The sequence below is a fragment of the Bufo bufo genome, chromosome 4, assembly GCF_905171765.1.
Source record: "Bufo bufo chromosome 4, aBufBuf1.1, whole genome shotgun sequence".
Lineage (NCBI taxonomy): Eukaryota > Metazoa > Chordata > Amphibia > Anura > Bufonidae > Bufo > Bufo bufo.
This window is the reverse complement of record NC_053392.1, coordinates 589,182,747-589,206,258: the sequence shown is the minus strand read 5'-3', so window position 1 is coordinate 589,206,258 and position 23,512 is coordinate 589,182,747. Positions and strand designations below refer to the sequence as shown.

At 48.2% G+C, this 23,512-nt stretch overlaps 1 long non-coding RNA gene across 1 annotated transcript; it reads left to right on the top strand.

Annotated features, from left to right (window-relative positions):
• The first annotated feature begins 1,151 nt into the window (after nt 1-1,151).
• Nucleotides 1,152-23,053, top strand: LOC120997529. The gene is made up of 3 exons (XR_005778193.1): nt 1,152-1,162; nt 6,447-6,450; nt 22,950-23,053. It is a non-coding gene; the product is annotated as an uncharacterized LOC120997529 (long non-coding RNA).
• The last annotated feature ends 459 nt before the right edge of the window (nt 23,054-23,512 follow it).

Genomic DNA, 23,512 nt, shown 5'->3' with positions numbered 1-23,512 from the left:
TAGTGGCCCAGTTACAGAGTGGTACGCATGAGGAATCAACATAGTGGTCAGTTACAGAGTGGTGAGGGTGGCAACCACATGAGGAGTCAACATAGTGGCCCAGTTACAGAGTGGTACGCATGAGGAATCAACATAGTGGTCAGTCACAGAGTGGTGAGGGTGGCAAACGCATGTGGAGTCAACACAATGGCCCAGTTACAGAGTGGGGAGGTGGGAGGGTTCAGCAGTGGCAGTAACAGCACAATATGGTGAGTGGCAGTAGCAGAACATGGCAGCAGTGGCATCAGGCGTGTGGCAGCATCAGAATAATGGCTGAAGCAGGTGGCCAGAAGAAACGGGTCTTTTTTCCCAACGTTTTGGTGTGGCACCCAGAATGATCTAGTCTGATGCATCAGGCACTGGCGTGTGGAAATACTGGCTGATCCACGCCTGATTTATCTTTACAAAGGTCAGTCTCTTGGGGTAACTATGCCCCCTGCGGCACTAAACACCCGCTCTCATGCCTCACTACTGGCTGTCCAGTAGTCCAGGGGATCTTGGATGTGGGGTGGCAGGTTTCAGTCCAAGTATAGCACTACCTGCTGGTTCAGGTTCTGCTCCATGTCTTGCTACTGCTGCTGGTGGGTGGTTTCTGCAGTAGGCAGGTGAAGAAAAGTGCTCATTAGAGACTCCAGACTTAAGTTGCTGGTGATGGTTCTGGTGCTGCTCCTTCCCCCTACAGTAGTCATGGCACTGGAACATGAGAGCAGAGGGCCCCGCCGGTCAGACCTTCATGAGGATGGGCAATGGAGCACATAGGGAGCAGCCAACTGACTACATAGGATGTCTCGATAGTAGTTGAGTTTATCCTCACTCTCAGCGGGTGAAAAAGGCCCCCATTTTGGAGCCGTAGCAAGGGTCTAACATGGTGGATAGCCCGTAGTCATCCCTCTGCCAAATGGTGATAATACGGCTATCACTACACAAGCAACTCTGCATGCATCTGGCCATTTATGCAAGGGACTTGAGGGACTCCCTGCCTCCAACTTCACTGCATACTGCCACGGTGTGTGTGGGAGTCATCTGCCTGGTCTTCCTCATCGCCCTCTAGCTCCTCTTGCTCCTCTCCTATCACTTGTGCAGAAAAACCACCCATTTCTGTATACATTGTTTGTGCATGAATGTCCTCCTCCTCCAGTTCAGCCCCCACAGGGCTCAGGTGGTCGTGAGATGTAGATGCCATGTCTCCTGTCCCCTGGCCAGCCATATTTATCAGCATCTGCTCCAGGATGTGATGGACTGGAATGACGAAGTTCATCCCGTAGTCCTGGCGACTGACAAATAAAGTGGCCTCCTCAAAGGGCCTGAGCAAATGGCAGGTGTCACGCATGAGCTACCACTGGCTAACGTCGAAGTAACACAGTGGGGTTCTCCTGTCCACTTGCATCATCAAGAAATCGTTTATGGCCTTCCTCTGCTCATATAATCAGTCCAACATGTGGAGGGTGGAGTTCCAATGGGTGGAAAGGTTGAAAATTAGGCGATGTTGGGGAATGCTATTCTGCCTTCGCAGCTCAAGGAGAGCGTTTTTTGCAGTGTAAGGCCTCTTTCACACGAACATGTGCGCTCCGTGGCCGTATTGCGGACCACATTTGCTGATCCGCAATACACGGGCACCGTTCCGCGTGCATTCCGCATCACAGATGCAGACCCATTCACCTTAATGAAGGGCTTCCGTGGGGTTTCGTCCCGTACTTCCATTCCGCAAAAAGATAGAATATGTCCTATCTTTTTGCGGAACGGCCGGATCGCTGACCTATTAAAGTGAATGGGTCCGCGATCCGCTGCGGCTGCCCCATGGTGGGTGTTCGTACATTGCGGCACGTTCGTGTGCAAGAGGCCTAATAGTGGCTGAAGTGCATGCACAGTTTCCTGCCCATTTTCAGGATGTCTTGCAGTTGGATGGAAGACTTCAGGAACCGCTTTACAACCAAATTAAAGATGTGCGCCATGCATGGCGCATGGCTCAGCTCTCCTTGATGCAGTGCCAACACAAATGTTCTTCCCGTTATCGGTGACCATGGTTCCAATTTTCAGTTGGCAAGGAGGAAGCCAGGATTTGATTTCCTCTTGAAGGACGCGGAGCAGTTCTTCACCTGGTGTGACTCTGGCAGCCTATCACTATCTGCTTATACACTAGTGGTCCCTTTGTCCTCCCTTGTGGCACCCGGTAGTTATTCAAAAGACCTCTTTTGGATCTAATCCAAGGGGAGTCAGTGACTAACACTCTTTTTTGGGGATTTGTTTCCCCTCTTCCTTCCTTGAGCCCAGGCAAGCCAGGTGCAGAACAGCGTGACACTGCCATGCTCTGCATAGGTGATATGCTGGAGTAGCACTTCGAATTGTGCCTGCAGTGGAGGCTGAGTGTAAGGTGGAGAATGAGGAGGCAGAGGAGGACATTGGCACAGGACTCCCAGCTTGAGAGAGAACTTTAGCAGACACCAACAGGCTCAAGAACTGGCCCACCTTCTGTTCAACATACGTCTGCAGGGCTGGTACAGACTTTCTGGAGAAGTTGTGACAGGTTGGGACTCTCCACCTTGGCTTGGCACTAGCCATCAGTTCTCTGAAAGGTGCAGAGGCCACCACATGGAAGGGGAGGGACTGCAGTACCAGCAAATTGGCCAGGAGCACGTTCAGCTTCTGTGCCTTGGATGAGAGCACGCATACTGTTGTCTTTTTGTAATCTCGTCAGTGATCGATTGACAAGTGATGAGTAGAAGCAGAAGGAGAATCAGGACCAGAACATGATGGGAAGGAAACACAGCTCCCTTCTGCTGAGGTGGAGGAGCCTTGACTGCTGGAGAAGGGGTGTGGGCCACTAGGTGATGCAGCAGTTGCTGCATCAGTCTGTACCACTGTGTTAGTGCATGGTTTTCCCAGGCCACTTTATGGTGACGCTGCATGTGTTGATGCAGGGCCGTGGTGCCAACATAGGCACCCTGGCCACGCTTCAGCTTCTGCCCACAGATTCTACAAATGGCCACGCTGACGTCCTCCGGCGGCTTGAGTATGGCATTTTTACCCCACCACTCCATGCTGACTGCCTGCTGCTCCTGCCTCAGTGAACCGCTAATTCTTTCCGGACATTAGGCTCCTGAGTGGCACGTTTGGCTCCAGACCTCATACTGCTGCCACCCTTCTGACTTTTGGCCACGCTAGCACCCTACTGGCTCAGCCACTGCCTCATGCGCAAGCTGCCACCCTCTTCCCATGATGATGATGATGAAGCCCCCTCTTCACCCGGCTCCCACCTGTGATCAGCTACATTATCATCCACTACTGTCTGCACGTCACTGATGTCACCCTCACCTGTCTCAGGGCCAAGTGCCTGACCGCTCGCAACACCAGCTCCCACGCGACTTTCATAGTCGCTACTTGCACGCCTCCCAAAGGAAGCAGCGGATCTCTCCTCCACATCTTGGCTGGGCAGTAGCTGCTGACTGTCATCTAGAAGCTCTTCATCGCTGAAAAGTGGAGCGGAGCCGACGGCATACAATACTTCCAGAGAAGAAGGAACAGAAAATGAAAGACGCAGGTTCAGGACAGTTGGGACCACAGAGCTCGTTGCCGGGCCATGCCAACTAAGCGTGGTGTCAGAGGAATCAACTGACTCCTGAGGTAGAAGACTGAGTCAACCATTCAATGACAGCTGGGTTGCTGGTCAAAACGCGACCGCTGGAGGACACTGGCAGCTCAGGCCTGTCGCTGTGACTGCTGCTACCCCCACCCTTTCTTCTGCTGCTACTTCTGCCAGCTCCAGAAACATTTTGTCCACTGCCTGTTCCTGTAGAATGGCCTGGCACCTGTCTGTCGGGTATATTGTACTGTAACTGTAAGGGTAAAAGAGCAGTAGTATCATGCTTCAATTTCACCCCAATTACACAATTAGGCATTAACGGATATACCTATGTATAATAGAACGTGAGTACCCTAAAATGTGTAGTATCAAGCCGCAATTTAACCCCAATTAGACAATTGAATGATTTTCCTAAAATATGACGTAAAGTCATGATTTTATGAAAGACACGGAGGCGAGTATTGCTTAACCCTTTCTTTACTACACACAAATAGCAGCAAAGAAATCAACAACAAAATCCCCCAATGGGCACACAGCCCTCCCCTCAGTCACAGTATAAAGGGAACACCCCTCAAGTCCTTCCTCCTCTTTCTTTGTCTTCACAACTCCACCAACGAATCAAACTGGAACAACCGGAACCAGGAGAACTCCAATAAGAAGACCAACAAATCTTGAACCACCGACTTGAAGGAAAAAACGGCAAACGGAACCTGCAGAAGATCCTCTCCACTCTTCACTGAACTCGATGAGGTCAACCTTAAAAGAGAAACAAACAGATAATCTCCAGCAACGCAAAAGCGTCAATCCTATTAATGTGACATAGCGTCAGACAAGGTAAGAAAAACGTTAATAATTTAACAATATCCACAATAGTCATAATAACCAGATGACAAAGACATTTACATAAGAAATAACATATCACATAACCCCAGGGAGGGATAATACAAGGGAGGGGCAATACTCGCCTCCGTGTCTTTCATAAAATCATGACTTTACGTCATATTTTAGGAAAATCATTCAATTTTATTTCAAGACACGGAGGCTATATATTGCTAGTTTAAAGTCGATCCACAATAGAAGCGAAAACATGTGGATCCGGCCTAAAATAAAATTCCCGAAACGTGGAGACCCGCGACCAGCCAGCCAACTTCATGACGTTCTCCAGGCGCGCACCAGACAGAGTTAAGGAAGTCGCGGAAGCACTGCGAACAGAATGTGCCGTAAAAATGGAAGTATCTATACCAGCGAGAGACAAAATCCACTTCACCCAACGTGACAGAGTTACCGCGGCAACCGGAGCAAAAGGCCTACGGAAGGAAATAAACAACTGGGAAGCAGAGGAAGGTCTTAAGGACCGAGTTCTGGACTCGTACTCCTTCAGACAAGCGACTGGACAGAGCGCTACCGAAGAAGGAAAAGTGGGGTAAGACACCGAATTGATATTAGTTTTAGTACGCCGGGAAATATTGAATGTTACACCTTCTGGAGTAAAGGACCGGGCGTCATGATCTAATGCCCGGACGTCTGAAACCCTCTTACAAGAGATCAGACAAAAGAGAGTAACCAATTTAGCCGATAACTGGCAAAGGGACAAATCTTCATTGGAATGCCAAGCTGACAGAAAAGATAAAACGGACGAAACATCCCAAGAACTAGAAAACCGAGGTCTGGGAGGACGCGCAAAGCGGGAGCCTTCCAGTAACCGGCACACCAAAGGATGACGACCAGCAGAACAACCATCAAATCCCTTGTGTCCGGAGGAAATGGCTGATCGAAACACATTTATAGTTCGATAGGCTTTACCCTCTTCATAAAGCGAACTGAGATTGAACCACATTGCCTACAGCAGCCGTAGTGGGATCCAAGTTCCGAAGGCTGCACCAACCAGCCCAGGATCGCCAAGCCGTCCTATAGGCTCTTCTGGTCCCTGGAGCCCACGCGCTCTCCAATAGGAAAAGAGCCGTCTCCGAAAGTCCCTCGGTCTGCCAGGACAACCCGACACTGCAGGCCAGAAGACGCAGGGACCCTTCCAGCACCAACGGATGAGGATGGTTCAGCGGATCCAGTAATAGCGATGTCCGGAGAGGAAGTAACATGGGAATCTCCACCAGGAGCTCCAACAGCTGCGGAAACCATGACTGCGCGCTCTAAAACGGAAGAATCAGCACTAGCTCCGAGACTTGAAGACGTATCTTGGCCAAAGTCCGAGGAATCATCGAGAACGGTGGGAATGCATACATCACGTCCTCCGACCAATGCTGGAGAAAAGCATCCACTGCCTCCGCGGACGGGTCCGGTCTCCAACTGAAGTACCTGGTAAGTTGGGCGTTCCATCGTGACGCGAAAAGGTCGATCGAAAACGGGCCCCAAAGAGATTCGATGGTAGAAAATACCTCCACGTCTAATCTCCAGTCGCTGGCGTCTGAGATGTAGCGAGAGCTCCAATCGGCCCGTGTGTTGTGCAACCCTGGTAGGTATTCCGCCACTACAGAAACGCCATTGGATAGACAATAATCCCAGAAATCTTTGGCCAGGTGTGTCAACATCCTCGAACGGGTACCTCCCATGGAATTGATGTAACGGACGGCCGAGACATTGTCCATGCGAAGGCGAATACAGGCCTTGGCCCTCCCACTGGTGAAGCTGCGGATAGCAAAGGAACCCGCCAGAAGCTCCAGAGCATTGATGTGTAAGTGGGACTCTATTGTGGACCATGGACCTCCCGTGGACACACCCTCGCAATGAGCGCCCCAACCGTGAAGGCTGGCGTCCGACTCTATCACTATATCCGGACGGGGACCGAACAGAGCCCTGCCATTCCAAGCAGAAAGGTTGGCAATCCACCATTACAACTCGTCTCTCGTTTCCTGATCCAGAGAGATAAGGTCCGCATAAGAAGCACCGGCATGCAGGTGTGCGATTTTGAGACGCTGCAGGGCCCGATAATGAAGGGGAGCCGGAAAGATAGCCTGAATCGAAGATGACAAGAGACCTATCACTCTGGCCAAATGACGCAGGGAAATCTGCGGAAGGGATAGAGTGCGACGTAACTCTTTGCGGATCGACCGCACCTTCGAAGGAGGAAGACTGAGAGTCAAGGACAGAGAGTCTACTTGGAATCCGAGGAACTCCATGGACTGAGAAGGAATTAGACAAGACTTCTCCCGGTTGATAATGAAGCCCAGAGCAGAAAGAAGATGAATTGACATCTGCAGGTGGGACAGCAGAGAGGGACGGTCCTCCGCCATAATCAGGATATCGTCCAGATAGATTATAAGTCTCACCCCCCGATAGCGGAGCCATGCCACTACCGGACGCATCAGTTTGGTGAAACACCAGGGGGCGGACGAGAGACCGAAGGGGAGGCACGAGAAGCGCCAAACCGTCCCCTGCCAAAGGAAACGCAGAAGATCCCTGGAAGGGGGTGCAATCGGAACCGTCAAGTAGGCATCCTTGAGGTCCAACTTGGCCATCCAGTCCCCGGGCAGTAGCATGTCCCTTAGAAGATGGATGCCCTCCATCTTGAAATGTCTGTACCTGACGAATGCATTGAGTGCCTTGAGGTTGATAACGGGGCGGAATTGGCCTCCCTTCTTCTCCACCAGGAAAATACTGCTGACAACCCCTTCGAGATGGGGAGGAGCCGGTTCTATAGCTCCCTTGAGATACAAAGCCCGTAGCTCCACGTCTATGAGGTTCTGAGATTCCTGAGAACGGAACGCGGGAGGAAGTGGTGATGGAATCACAGGAGCGGCAACTAGTTCTACGTGGAAACCCCGAACCGTGGACAACACCCAGGGGTCGTTGGTAATGAACGCCCAAGCATGAATAAAATGTTGGAGTCTGCCCCCTACACATTTTTCCGAAAAAGGGAGAAGGGGAGGTAGACTTACCAAACGGGCGTCTGAGGTTTGGGTTTCCTCTGTAAGGTCTACCCCGACCGGAAGCACCCCGGGACGGGAAGAAGGATGGTTGGTGTCTCTGTTCGTGAGCAGGCGGGCGGTATGACGAGAAGGAGCCTCGACCCGAACCTCGGGTCTGGAAAGAGGAACGGCCGGACAGACGGCCCCTGGTACTGCCGGCCCTAATGGAAACCCTACCACTGAATACCCTACGCATCGACGTTTGGGCTTTATCCAATGCGGTAAAGGTCCCTACAAACTTCCCTAGTTCTTTAATGAAGGGATCCCCAAAAAGGAAACCCTGGGCATCCTTGCCGGATTCTGACAGGGCCATATTGGTTAATTTAGGTTCTATTTTCAACAAAATGGCTTTGCGCCGTTCAATACTCAAGGAGGTGTTTGCATTACCTGCCATGCAAATGGCTCTTTGGGCCCAACCACGGAGTTCGTCCGGGTCGACCATTTGGCCTTCAGCCTTGGCGGACTCCGCCAAATCAAAGATCTTTGTCAGGGGCCCCATGATATCAAGTAACTTGTCCTGACAAGCTTTAAGGGCCGAATCTAGGCCTCTCTTGGGACTAAATCCTGTTTTGGACAGGAATTGGACCATTTTTGGGTCCACGACCGGTGTTTCACATACCTTATTAGTTATAGCCGGGCGCGGGCATTCTGCCCGGAGTTTGTTCCGTGCCTCTTTGCTAAGGGGCTTACGGACCATGGACTCCAAGTAATTAGCGATATGGGGTGCCGGAAGCCATTCCGCGGATCTGGGGTGATGCAGGGAGTCCGGGTCAAAAATGGCCTCCCCTGCCGGATCCATAAGGGAAACGGATTGGCCCGGGTCCGCCGGATCGACCTCTGTCGGTCGCCGGGGTAATGATGAGAAAGAGACAGACGTCCCCTGAGCAGGTGACACATCGTCGTCAAATTCCTCTGAATCATTATACGATTCAATCAAAGCCTCCTCCTCGGATTCTCCATTAGAATCGGAATCTAGCTCGGGGTGGGACCGGGCAGATTTCCAATGCCGTGCTTTTTCTGCCTGGCGCGGACAGGCTCTTTTGCGCGGCCGAGGCGCGCCGTCATTGGATGGAACAAGGCCATCAGTCATAACATTTCTGGAGGCCTTAGGGGCAGGTACAGGCATGGGGTTAGGGGCCACCACAGAAGAAGTTTCGGCAATTAGCACCTGGGATATAGAGTGTGTTAACACTGAAGACATAGAACCCATGGCAGAGATAATGGCCTCAGAGATAGATCTCTGTAGGGTCAGGGCCTGAGGATCAGGAGGTACTGAAGCAGCTCCCCCAGTAGGTGGGATAACCCCCATATTCTGTGGGGGAACAGGGGATTCCCCTTGGGATGGGGTCCCCAGGATTGCAGGTGGAAATTTCTGGGTAGACATGATCCTGAAGTGTATGTCAGGTAGAATTGCCTAAGGTGCTAATAATAAATGTAGGGCAAGCTAATAGAGACTAACTAAACTAACCCTACCAGGCTGGCCGGGAGACAGTAAGCAGAGATGAACATGGATAAGCCCGTTGCGAAACATTTCGTGGAGGCGGGGCATTCTGTTAACCAGCTTCGCTTTAGAGTTATTGACAGTGTGGGTCCCTTACGGAGAGGGGGTGATAGGGACGCGATATTAAGGAAGAAGGAACTCAAGTGGATCTACACACTGAAATCCCTACAGCCATTTGGTCTAAATCTAGAGTTTAATGTGGCTGGTATCAGCTAAGTTCTGGATTTAATCAAGAAATGTTCTTTATATGGCTGATTTCATATTTCTCCTCTGTTAAAGTATTTTTTGCTTTGTGTTTTTTTAATTTTGTGCCTTAATCACACCGCTCTATAGCATTATGATGATTACTGTGGTTTCTTCCACACACACCTATGTATGATATATCACTTATCAATGGGAACCTGTGCATAGTGGAAACACTTTCTGTCATTAATATTTGGTGATCTCTGTTTTTTTTTTTTTTTTTTTATGCCTGCTGTTCCTATGCGATACCTATATATATATATGTTTTTTCATATCTCCCTATTCCTTCCTTGCACTAGTATTAATGCCAGTGCGCTGTTTATGCTTTATTGCTGCTATCCTTGGTGAGCGTTTTTTTGCACACTGTTTAGTCATTACAGTGGTGCGATCGCCCCCCATGCACAGCCCCACTTGAGTCCTCATGCATATTCTAATCCGTTACGCCAGGTGGGAGTGGCCTTGTGACGTCAGTCGGCCGCCGCCTGATGATGTTAGTGGCCCGGTGTTGACTATGCATTCGGATTCACTTGGGCACGTCACACGTGCGCTGCCTCGTGGTGGCGCATGTGATGACGTATGCAGACATGCGCACTGCCGACCATGGGACGCTGGAGGGACGGAGGAGCTCTATATGTGATGGCCCTATATAGGTACGTTCTGTTACAGCTGGCTAATCTATTTCAGCATATTGGTTCCCATTGCTTTCATACACAGGTGTGTTATACATAAATTTGTATCTTATTGGCTGCTTAACGGTGTGGGTGGACCTATCATGTGCTACTTATAGGCTGTGATTTTAACTTGTTAACATGCTTGACAAAGGCTACTTGTAGCCGAAACGTTGCTGCTGTAAATTACTTTTTATATGCCTTGTGGAAAGGAGTGTTCCTGAATAAAGAAGTTTTCTGGTGAGACGCTGCTGTGGCCCTCCATTCTTTCTACATGCCATTGGACCGCTTTGGATCTGCGTTCCCCTGCCCAGCTGTTGCGTATTCACCACTTTTGCTCTTCATAAGCCGTTTGTGTTGCTGCTCCTGAAACAATTTACCTTCTCAGTAAGCAGAGTTAGTCACTCTGCAAAAGGAGCCGCTGTTCCCGACCGCTGCTGAGAGAGATCGCACACCCAGAGAATACAGCGGTGCGGTTCCCACAGATGACGTCCGAAATCTCGCCAAGTAACGCGAGATCTCGGACGTAGCAGCAGGAGTGGCGGGAAACGAGCGGCAGGGGAAGACGAGATGGCGCCCGAGATCCCGCGAGAAGCGGCGAGATCTCGGACGCGACGGTGCAGCCGAATGAAGGTAGCAGCACTGGCACCAGAATAAGCTTTGAAAACCAAAAAATATACAACCGAACCCCCGATCCTCAATATAAGAGGGTAATAAGGGGGGGGGGAAACAGATGGGAGCCTGTAAGGGAAAATACAAACAAAATACCCAGACCAACAGTCCGATCAGTACAAACAGGCTAAAAAGCAACAGGGGGAACAAAAAATCACCTTATAATGGTATAAGACATTAAAATATGTAAGACAAAAGACCCACCAACCCCTGCAGGCAGGAGAGTGGGATACTTAGCTTGTGTAGCAGCAAAGAAAGAGGAAGAAGGACTTGAGGGGTGTTCCCTTTATACTGTGACTGAGGGGAGGGCTGTGTGCCCATTGGGGGATTTTGTTGTTGATTTCTTTGCTGCTATTTGTGTGTAGTAAAGAAAGGGTTAAGCAATATGAAGCCTCCGTGTCTTGAAATAAAATCAAGGATTAACGGATTGAATTATATATAAAACACTGTGAACGCCAAATTCTGTTGTATCAGACAGCAGTTTCACCCCAATAACAGAATCAAGGATTACTGGAATTACTGATGTATCAAAGAATGCAAACAACCTTAATCAGTATCAATAGACCAGTTTTTAATCCCAATTAGTGCAGCAATGTGTAATAGTAATCCCTCCTATTACCCAGACTGTACACTCCCCTATTGGTCCCTGCTCTCTCCCTACAGCGTGTATAATACCTTACGAAGAGTGATATATGGTATACGGAACCATTAATTTCAATGGGTCCGCAAAAAAAAACTGAATGTACTCAGTATGCATTCCGTTTCTGTATTTCCGTTTTTCCGTTCCGTTGAAAGATAGAAGATGTCCTATTTTTGCCCGCAAATCACGTTCCGTGGTTCCATTCAAGTCAATGGGTCCGCCAAAAAAACGGAACACATACGGAAATGCATCCGTATGTCTTCCATATCCGTTCCGTTTTTGCGGAACCATCTATTGAAAATGTTATTCCCAGCCCAATTTTTTCTATGTAATTACTGTATACTGTATATGTCATACGGGAAAAAAGGAACGGAAAAACGGAACAGAAACGGAAACACAACGGAAACAAAAAACGGAACAACGGATCCATGAAAAACTGACCGCAGAACACTGAAAAAGCCATACGGTCGTGTGCAATAGGCCCAACTCAGAGCATATTCTGTACGCAGGATGGGTTTAAACTTTATACAAATCTTCAGTCAGCCCATAATTAATATAATGGTTCCAGTCCTGATGCTTTTTAAAATTCCTGCCGTCTTATGAAAATTCAATATGTGTTGATTGACGGAAAGATTACCTAATAAACCTTCACCACCAACTAATTAATCATTGCAAATACAACGTGAAATTGGCAAGCATGAAACAGCAAATGAGATGGGTGTAGATGAAAGGCAAGCGTAGTCCATGGAATACAAGATCATGTAAGGGCTCTTTCACACTTGCGTTATTGTCTTCCGGCATAGAGTTCCGTCGTCGGGACTCTATGCCGGAAGAATACTGATCAGGATTATCCTAATGCATTCTGAATGGAGAGTAATCCGTTCAGGATGCATCAGGATGTCTTCAGTTCCGGTACGGAACGTTTTTTGGCCGGAGAAAATACCGCAGCATGCTGCGCTTTTTGCTCCGGCCAAAAATCCTGAAGACTTGCCGCAAGGCCGGATCCGGGATCAATGCCCATTGAAAGGCATTGATCCGGATCCGGCCTTAAGCTAAACGTCGTTTCGGCGCATTGCCGGACCCGACGTTTAGCTTTTTCTGAATAGTTACCATGGCTACCGGGACGCTAAAGTCCTGACAGCCATGGTAAGTGTAGCGGGGAGCAGGGGAGCAGCATACTTACCGTCCGTGCGGCTCCCCGGGCGCTCCAGAGTGACGTCAGGGCGCCCCAAGCGCATGGATCACGTCATCCATGCGCATGGGGCGCTCTGACGTCATTCTGGAGCGCCCGGGGAGCCGCACGGACGGTAAGTATACCGCTCCCCCGCTCCCCGCTCCTACTATGGCAACCAGGACTTTAATAGCGTCCTGGGTGCCATAGTAACACTGAAAGCATTTGGAAGACGGTTCCGTCTTCAAATGCTTTCAGTATACTTGCGTTGTTACGGATCCGGCAGGCACCTCCGGCAACGGAAGTGCATGCCGGATCCCAACAACGCAAGTGTGAAAGAGGCCTTACCTCTCTACTGTTCTTGATAAATACACATTTTTATCTATTTCCTCACTTTAAACATTACCAAATAATATTTGTTTTTACATCTATTTTATTATTGGGCAGTTTTAGACCTGTTTATGACTTCAGCAAAATCATTAATTTTGAGGTTCCTGCACAGGTTTCCTTCTCCTGTGTTCATTGTCACATGTCTGAGCTGTCATAAAAAGTGGGGAAAATGAAAACGATGACTGCTATGGGCATACCGGTATATAAAGGTGTTGGCACTGCAGCTGTGGCGGTCCCTGACGATATTAGCAGAACTAAAGTGGCAGGGGATTAAATTTAGGAATATTTTTTAAAGCATTCCCTATATCCTGGACAACTCCTTTAATGCTTGGGATATTGGCATCACTTTCCAATCCCTTTCAGCTGTTTTCCAGCCAAATTTAACTGTAAAACAAACAAAAAACCTAGTTATAAAACTACTAGATTGCAAAAATAACTATTTTTTTTATTAAATAGACAACTATATTAAAAGCAGTGGTCATAACGGCCACACGTATCACATATATCACATGGGACGTTTAAAAACATAGTACATAAAAGAGCAGTGGGGAGACACAGCAAAAATTCATATATAATGATGTCATAAAAATAATCTAACAAAATAAAAGGGGCACCTTGCTACCACCAAAGCGTGCTATCTATACAATAAAGACAGCCTCACATCAATGAGTTACATATCTGCATTACCGACCAGACTTGTCCATTTGAGAGGACACTCGAAATGCACGTTGGAGGGTGTTGTGTGGGGATATGGCAGGAACTGTGCAAACAGACGAATGGACAATTCAGGTCTGTAATGGAGATATGTAATTCATTGATGTGAGGTTGTCTTTATTGTATAGATAGGATGTTTTGGTAGGGACAAGGTGCCCATAGTATTTTGTTAGATTATTTACCTTTGTGGTATGTAGGTTTATTACAAATTTAACTGTAAACCAGCAACAGGAATATAACTACTATAGTACTGCCCAATAGCGTGCCTAAGGTGTTTGGCACCCGGGGCGGGTCCTTTCTCTGGCCCCCCTCCCCCCCCAAACAAATTGTACCCTCTCACAATATTTATGCTCTTACTGTACAACTTTCTCATTAGTTATGCCTACATTGGGACTTCTTAAAGTAATTATCCCTTCATTATGCCTCCTTCACAGTAGTTATGCCCTCATTGTACCCCCAATACAGAAGTTATGCCCTATCTGTGCCCCTTCACAGTTGTAATGCCATTTTTGTGCCCCCTTCACAGTATGTATGCCCTCTCTGTACACACTTCACAGTAGTAATGCCCATTGTGGCCCATTCACAGTAGTAATGCCCACTCTGTGCGCCATAACAGTTATGTACACCCCCTTCACAGGAGTAATGCCCTCTGTGCCCCCTTCATAGTAATAATCCCCATTGTGCCCCCTTTATAGTAATAATGTCCATTGTGCCCCATTTATAGTAGTAATGACCATTGTGCCCCCTCCATAGTACAAATGCCCATTGTGCCCCCTTCACAGTAGTAAAGCCCTCTGTGTTAAAAAAACAAACAAACAGTAACTACTCACCTTGTCCCTTTCCTGAAGCTCACATACCTCTCTCCCCTGCAGACACAGATCGCTCTGCAGCACTGTGTGGGAGGAGCACAGGCAGGTTCCCGGACTGCAGGCTCCTCCAATACAGATCAGCAGTGTGATCTGTGCCTGCAGGCTGAATGGTGGAGCAGGGAGAAGTCTCCCTGCTCCACCATTCAGTGCGGGAGAGATGGAGCGCAGGGAGCTGAGTGACAGGACCGCAGCTCCTGGCGCTCCAGCAATGAGCGTTTCCATCTGTATTGATGGAAGCACTCATTTCTTCTGGGCTCCGGAACCCTCCTGAGAGCAGGCATCTGGGGTGGACTGCCCCCCCCCCCCCTTAGCACTCCATTGATACTGTTCCCTATGTACAAGAATACAACTAGTATAATACTGCCTCCTATATCCAAGAATATAACTACAATGATAATGCTCCCTATGTACAAGAATATAACTACTATAATACTGCCTCCTATGTACAAGAATATAACTACTATAATACTGCTCCTATGTACAAGAATATAACTACTATAATACTGCTCCTATGTACAGGAATATAACTACTATAATACTGCCTCCTATGTACAAGAATATAACTACTGGGACGGAGCCTGACTGTGAAGCTGAATGACAGCAGCTTCCTGAGCTCCTCACTCACACTGGTGATTTAACCCCTTTAGAAGCTATAAAATCGCTCACCAATGGGGAAAATTGGTAAGGATCGGAACGAGGATCATCTAGAGCCGACACCTACCCGTTCAAAACAACCAGACATGGAGCAGTATCTTAAGAAGCAGGCGAAACTGTGCATCAGCGATGTCTCCAAGATGGGGCCGCGCGCGCCACAGCCCTCAGACGCAGAGGACCCATCAGAGGCTGGAAGTGCATCGGAGGCCTCGGAGTGCCGACTCCCGCGGAGGCGCTCAAATCTATCTAAAGAGGTCCTTAAAGAGCTCCTGGATGCCGCTTTAGCTCCTCTGAAAAAAGATCTTGAGGATATAAAGGATGACCTCCGCGGCCTAGGTCACAGAGTAATGGCGCTTGAAAACACCCAGGACGCCATCCTTCAGCATGAAGGTAAAGCCTGTCAGGCCCTGCAATCGCACCGTGATTTAATCAATGAGGCTCTCCTCCATATAGAGGATCAAGAGAACAGGAGCCGGCGCAGAAACCTGCGAATTAGAGGTCTACCTGAATCCATTGCAGCAGAGGCCCTCCGCAAGGTGGCGGCTGAAATCTTTCCACAGCTACTAGGCCCAGACAGAGCAGCCACAATAGTGGTGGAGCGCATCCATCGCGCACTGCGTCCGAAGCCGAAACCCACTGAACCGCCGCGTGATGTGATTTGCGGTCTTCTCAGCCTTGTGGATACAGCTGATCTCCTGAGACGCAGTAGAGAGGCCGAAAATATGAGGTACGAAGATGCCCCCCTCCTGTTCTTCCAGGACCTGGCTCCTACCACGCTGGTGAAGCGGCGTATTCTCCGTCCGTTATTGGACGCTTTGAAAGCATCCGCCACTCCATTTCGGTGGCTGTACCCCTTCGGCCTGGCCATATTAAAAAATGGCAGGCAACTCACGGTTCGCAAGCCGGCGGACTTGAAAACCATTTGGGGCCCGCTTGGCCTGGCTCCTATAGAAGTCCCTTCCTGGATGCCCGCGGATCAGGGTGACCCCCTACCTACTCCGCCAAGAGTGGATGCCTGGATGGATGTGTCCCCTGGGAAAACAGAAAGAGCCAAAAGAGATCGGCGTGTCACCTGATGCTGCTTTTCCACCATTTTTGCTGTTTTATTAGGGACTCTCTCCCTTGTCATGCACAGCAGTCGTTTCTGTGCCTCAAGTTGCAGGGCTATATGCCTACTCCTCCAAGTTCAGCTTACATAGAAAGTGGAGATACCTACGTTCTGAGTTTTTTAACTCCTTGAAGTTTTTGGGGATCTTGTTTAATGAAAAAGGACGCTGTTGCTATATTGGTGGCCTTTAGCCCTCGCCAGTTACCGTTGGGCTGTCCTGGAACGGACCTTGATTTCCGCACAGTTATCCCACCCCAGTTGGTCAAGATTTGGGGTTACACCGGTTCTTCACCATGTGATGGTTGACTCTTTTCTCTCTGAAAGCCTTTCAGGGGCTCTCAGCTGTCCTATGGAAGCCCCCCCCTGATGGATCCTGGATTGACGTTGTGATGCGAAAGGATCCACTATGTGTCAGGTGTTCCATGGGACTTCTCCAATATACACTAAAATGTTTGTGGCTGTCTAACATTCATGTGTTTTTCTTTTATATTTTCATCCAATTGTCTTCCTGCCTTGTATGTCTGTTTATCCTTTCCCTTCTGTCCTCCTTCCCTGCTCAGTTAGGATTTGTCATATGTCCTAAGATTGTATGCCTCCAGTGGTTAACGCTCTTTTCTTCATTTTGTGATAGGTTATCATGACTTCCTTTGTTGTATAATCACTGAATGTCCGGGGTCTGAACGAGCCATGTAAAAGATCTCAGGTATTGTCACTCTTGCAAAAAGATAAAACTTCTATAGCTTACTTTCAAGAAACGCATTTTAAAACAGGAAAGATTCCAAAGTTACCATCCACAAAGTTCTCCCAATGGTATCATAGCACCCATTCATCAGCTAGCAGGGGGGTCAGAATTGCAGTGCACAAAAGTCTTCCGTTTATACAGAAAGCAACCTCTGCGGATTCCGAGGGGCGCTTTTTATTTGTAAAAGGCCTTGTTGCTGGCACCCCTGTTACACTGGCGAATATATATGCCCCCAATAGGGGTCAGATCCCGTGGCTCGTTCAGACCCTGAGACAATTGAGCACCTTTAAAGAGGGATTGCTTATACTAGGTGGGGATTTTAATGTGGCCTTGGAGCCTTCTTTGGATTCCTCATCAGGTAGATCGTCTATTACACACAGGCTTTTGAGAAGCCTTAAGGTATCTCTGAAAAAATTGGATGTGTTAGATGTATGGCGTACATTGAACCCCTCAGGAAGGGATTACACGTTTTATTCTCATGCAAAGGATTCTTATCACAGGATCGATTATCTTTTCCTCTCAGGTGCCCACGCCCCATTAGTCTCCAATGCTAGGGAGCATCGTACTCTCAGATCACGCCCCAATCTTCCTAACCCTCTCACTAGCCGGCCTCCCAAAGAAAGATTGGACATGGCGACTAAATGACACTCTTATCCAAGACCCTGATAACATCTCCAAACTATCAGCCTCATTGTCCGAATTTTTTAAGATCAACACGTCTGGTTCCTCTCCTCCATCTATCCCCATTATATGGGAAACGCACCGTGATCAGGGGCGAACTGATTGCTCTTGGCTCTCATGTCAAGAAAAAATGTTCTCAGGCCCAGAACCTGTTATTGTCCCGCATCACGGCTCTTGAGCTCACCCACAAACAGTCCCGGGCCTCCCAAGTGGCAATAGAGTTGTACGAAGCCAGAAATGACCTGAAAAACCTTCTGAACGCTACTTCTGCTAAATTGCTGTTTCGTTCTAAGTTCAAGTCTTATGCCCATGGAGATAGGGGGAATAAATTGATGACAGCACTTAGTAAACAACAGCAGGTAGACTCCCTTATTCCTGCTATTAAGGATGCATCGGGCATTAAACGTAAAACCACGCCTGACATAGCAGAGGCGTTTTGCGCCTTTTACTCCAATCTATACAATTTACCACTCCCGAACCAAGCAACCCCAGAGTTGATAGCCAATGCGTCAGATCAATTCCTCAACGCACTTAATCTTCCTTCCATAAGCCCCTTACAGGCTTCCCAACTCACCTCCCCAATCACAGACGCAGAGATAATAAAAATGCTGTCTTCAATTCCCTCTGGGAAAAGCCCCGGCCCTGACGTTCTGAACATCTCATATTATAAGACCTTTAAAGACATACTGCTCCTGCATTTTAAATCCCTCTGCAACTATTTACTAACTGGAGGGTCTTTACGTCCACAATCCCTCATGGCCCATGTAACTATCCTTCCTAAGGAAAATAAAGATCCCCTTGAATGTGGCAGTTATTGCCCTATTTCCTTGTTAAATGTAGATGTCAAGTGGTGGGTGAAGATCTTGGCCCAGCGCCTCCAACAGTTACTCCCTGATATAATATATGGTAAGCAAGTAGGCTTTGTCCCTGGCAGACGGGGCAATGAGAACACTATCCGTCTACTGCACTTGATGTCTTGGGCGCGAGCTAATGCAGTACCAGTGGCATTACTGAGTACTGACGCTGAAAAAGCTTTCGACAGGGTGAGTTGGTCTTTTATGTCCAAAACACTGTCAAAGTTTGGAATACCAGAGCAATTTATTTCAGCCATTTTCTCACTGTATCTGGCCCCCTCTGCCAGGGTCAAAGTCAATGGGACCCTATCCCCAGCATTTGACATTACAAATGGCACGCGCCAGGGTTGCCCACTCTCCCCGACTCTTGTTCTGGTGATGGAGACCCTCCTAAGCAGAATCCGCCAATCACCTAGAATTGAGGGCATTACTATAGGTTCTCAGAGACATCTAACAGCAGCCTTTGCTGATGATCTCCTGGTGATAACTTCGAACCCCAAAGCTTCTTTCCCCAAACTGCTCACTATTTTTGAGGATTTTGGCTTTGTTTCTAATTTTAAGATAAACTACTCCAAATCCATGGCCCTTAATGTTTCTTGCCCTGAAAACATAGTGCATTACTTGAAAGATTCCACCCCTTTTAAATGGGACCCAAAAGAGATACCATTCCTTGGTATCCGTGTAACTGCGGACCCTAAAGAGTTATTCTCCTCCAACTATCTCCCTTTGCTGCAGTCTGTCAAAACGCAGCTTCAATCACTAAAAATGCCATTCATCTCCTGGATAGGGAGGAAAAATTATTTGAAAACTTATATACTCCCTAAGCTCCTATACCTTATACAGACATTACCAATCTGGGTCCCACAGTCCTTTTTTATTGAGGTCCGCCGGATGATGTCCCTCTTTCTTTGGAGAGGCCGGTCCCCAAGGGTGGCCTATCCCATTCTGACTAGGGAGAAGAGGTTCGGGGGATTTGGGTTGCCTGATGTCCATATGTACTACAAAGCTAATCTTATGTGTAGAGGCATGAGTCTTCTCTCAGAACATTCTGGGAATATTTGCTCACATTTGGAACAAGCGTTACTCACTAATCGTGAGAAATTGATTTTGTGGGGTGTCCGGTCATGTTCCCCCACTGCTTCTAAATTACCCCTACTGTGGAGAGGGATACTATTCACCTGGTCTATGCTATACAGCTCCAAGACACTTAATTTCCTTAGCCCTGAGCACCCACTACATCTATTGCAGTGCTATATCCATCCCACAGTGCATGTTGTCACAGGAGTTTGGGCCCTGCTCAAGAGCCATACCCTGAGGGATGTGATGTCACTAGAGGGGGAATTGGATTGGAAAGGGATCCTCGAATTACCTAGAGTCAAGTCTGCAGCATTTCTACATCTTCATAGCTTTAGAAGAGACATAAAACTCCTGCAAATGCAAACCTCTCATCTTGCCTCACCCACTTGGTTGGAACAGAGACTGAGGTCCGCTCGGCCCTCCAGCAGACCCTTTTCCATGATGTATAAGGAACTACTATCCTTTGCCTATTCTGAGCCACATTTCCTAAGTTCTTGGGAAAAAGAGCTATCCCTTAAATTGTCGGACCCAGAAAAAGCCTTTATTCTGGCCCAATCACATGGCTTCAGCCGTTGCATTAAAATACAGGAGAACTCGTATAAGTTGTTAACCCGATGGTATAAGACGCCTGAGTTCCTTCATAGACTTAACCCGGAAATCCCTGAGGTCTGCTGGAGGTGCGGAGCGGGCATCGGCTCTCTCTCACATATCTGGTGGAATTGCCTAAATATACGCCACTTTTGGAACCAGGTGGAGAATTCAATTAACAAAATTTGTTCCACTTCCATAGTCCTGGATCAAAAATTGATCCTCCTCTGGTGTCCTAATACGTCACTCACTCCAGCCAAGTCAGATTTACCTACTATACTCATTACAGCCGCCAAATTTCTAATTCCCCTGTTATGGAGACAAACTCAACCCCCTACCATTTCAGGATGGATGGAAAAAATGGTCCAATTGTATAGGTTTGAGGAGCTGGCCCACTGGGAGTCGCATACTCGCATGAAGTTCCTCAATACGTGGCTTCCTTGGAAGATCTTCAGGTATCCTGACAATTAGAGCAGAATCCCCCCCCTCCCTTTCTTTCCTTTGTCTCCCCGTCCTTCCTTACATTATTTGTACTGCTGAGTCTCTATTTTATTTATTATGACATTGTTCATGTGCCTGGTTAGAGATGATATTTTTGCTCGTCATTTTGCCATGCCGACTGTTTTATATGGTCAACATAATGCGTTTTACTTTTGCTTATCATATTGCACTTTTTGTGTTGTGCAATGTGAAATGTATTTTGTCTCAATCTGCCTATGTCTTTTTATGACATGACCAATAAAAAGAGATTTGGTTAAGAATATAACTACTATAATACTGCTCCTATGTACAAGAATATATCTACTATAATACTGCTCCCTATGTACAAGAATATAACTACTATAATGATGCTCCCTATATACAAGAATATAACTACTATAATACTGCTCCTATGTACAAGAATATAACTACTATAATACTGCTTCTATGTACAAGAATATAACTACTATAATACTACCTCCTATGTACAAGAATATAACTACTATAATACTGCTCCTATGTACAAGAATATAACTACTATGGGGCGGAGCCTGGCTGTGTAGCTGGATGGCTGCAAGTTGCTGAGCTCCTCATCCTTACCGGCGAATTAACCCCTATATTAAGCTTACAGCACCGCTCTGATGGGCAAAACGGGCAAGGATCGATCTAAGGAGCAGGCTGATCCAGTTCATGTTAGATCCAGACAGCCTGATATGGATCAATTTGTAAAAAAACAACCGAAGCTTCGGTCGGCTGAGACCCCCAAGATGGCGCCCGCTCCTGCCCAGGCATCCGACATGGAGGAAGACACAGGTGGCGGCAGTGTCTCGGATGCCTCCACCTGCAAATCGAGGAGGCAGAGGGGCTCATTCACTAAAGCGGCACTCCTGGAGGTGCTTAATTCAGCGTTAGCGCCGATTAAGAGAGATCTATCAGAAATTAAAGAGGATCTCCGGAGCATGGGACACCGGGTGTCAGACCTGGAGGGCGCGCAGGAGGCGGCTCTTCAGAGAGAAGAAAAAGCTTACAAAGCGATCAGCTCCCACACTGACCTGCTCAACGAAGCGCTCCTGAGGGTCGAGGACCAGGAGAATCGGAGCCGCAGGAGGAATCTCAGGATTTGCGGGCTCCCAGAATCCTTCGCCAGTGAAGCGCTGGAGAAAGTGGCGCAGGAGATATTCGCTGACCTGCTGGGGCCTGATAGAGCGGGCCAAATAATAATCGATTCACCGGGTGCTGAGGCCTAAGCCGAAGAATACAGAACCCCCACGGGATGTCATCTGCGGCCTCCTTAGTTTTATCGACACCGCAGCGATTATGAGAGCAGGAAGAGAAGCGGAGCAGCTGCAGTATGTAGGTACGCCGATTATGTTTTTCCAGGATCTGGCCCCATCCACGCTGGCTAAACGGCGTATCCTCAAGCCGCTCCTGGATGCCCTTAGAGCTGCAGCTACCCCGTTTCGGTGGCTTTACCCGTTCGGGATTGCGGTCCTCAAAAACGGGCGCCAGATTTCTATTAGGTCGCCAAAAGATCTACATACCAGCTGGGATTAAGCCCGATTGAAATTCCGTCATGGATGCCGGCCGACATGGAGGATCCACCTCTCCCGCCACCCCAGGCGGCTGAATGGCGCCCTGTCTACAACAAAAGGTCTCCCAGGGCTAGGGCTGAAAAGTCTGCTCACCCTCCTACCTGAGCATAGAAGATGTTTGAGGAGTTTTCTATTCTGTTCCTGTTCCAAGCGAAGTTCCTGGGACTGACTGCCTGAGGGTGAAGTTAACTGATGCTTTTATGTTCTCTGAGGGCTTTAGGCCTGATTACGGGCCAGTCATGCCCGCTTGTTGCGGAAAATAATGTCTTAGACTGCAGTTATAGTCTGATTCATGTGAGGTTCTGTACCTTGCCTGTTCCCTGAGGGCTTTAGGCCTGATTTTAGGCCAGTCATGTCCGCCTGTTGCGGAGAATATTGTCTCAGAGTGCAGTTATGATCTGATTCAAATGAGGTTCTGTACCTTGCCTGTTCCCTGCTCTTCTTTCTAATATGCAGGGGTTAACCCGGTCTTACCTTTGGGTCACCCCCTTTTCCCTGTGAGATGGCCAGTATTTGGCCTTCTGTAGCTCTGCGGGACCCCCCACCTGACAGACCCCGGCTGGTAGCCGTGATGAGAAAGGGTCGTATTGTCAGGTGCTCAGTAGAGTTTTCTATGCAGAATATATTTGCACTATTGTTCAATGTCTTATCTGTTTGTCTCCCCTCCTTACCTCTTGTGTCTCCCCCCCCCCCTCATCCACCATCAGATGTCATATATTGCATATTGCATATTCAAATGCTGATTGTCTGTTTTCTATTTCAGAATGTCGTCTATTGTGATTTCTTCCTTTAACGCCCGGGGAATGAACGAGCCTTGCAAACGGTCCCAAATCCTGGCCCTTTTACAGAGGGATAAAGTGTCTATAGCATTTTTCCAGGAAACCCACTTCCGAGAGGGTAAGACCCCCAAATTGCCCCCCAAAAGATTTTCCCAGTGGTTCCACAGCACGTATAGTTCGGCTAGCAGGGGTGTCAGCATAGCGATCCACAAGCAGCTCCCCTTTAAGCACTCTGCCGTATCTGCAGACCCTGAGGGTCGTTACCTGTTTGTTAAGGGCACTATCGCTGACACTCCTGTTACCCTGGCAACTGTATATGCTCCCAACAGAGGGCAGGTTGCTTGGCTCGTTCAGACCCTTGGCCTACTATCCTCCTTTAAGGAGGGAATGGTTATTCTAGGAGGTGATTTTAATGCTACCCTTGATCCTGCATTAGATTCTTCTAATGGGAAGTCTGCCATTACACATGCCCGTTTGCGGCGCCTTAAGTTGGCCCTGCAGAGGTTAGGAGTCCTAGATATCTGGCGCACCACAAACCCTACTGGAA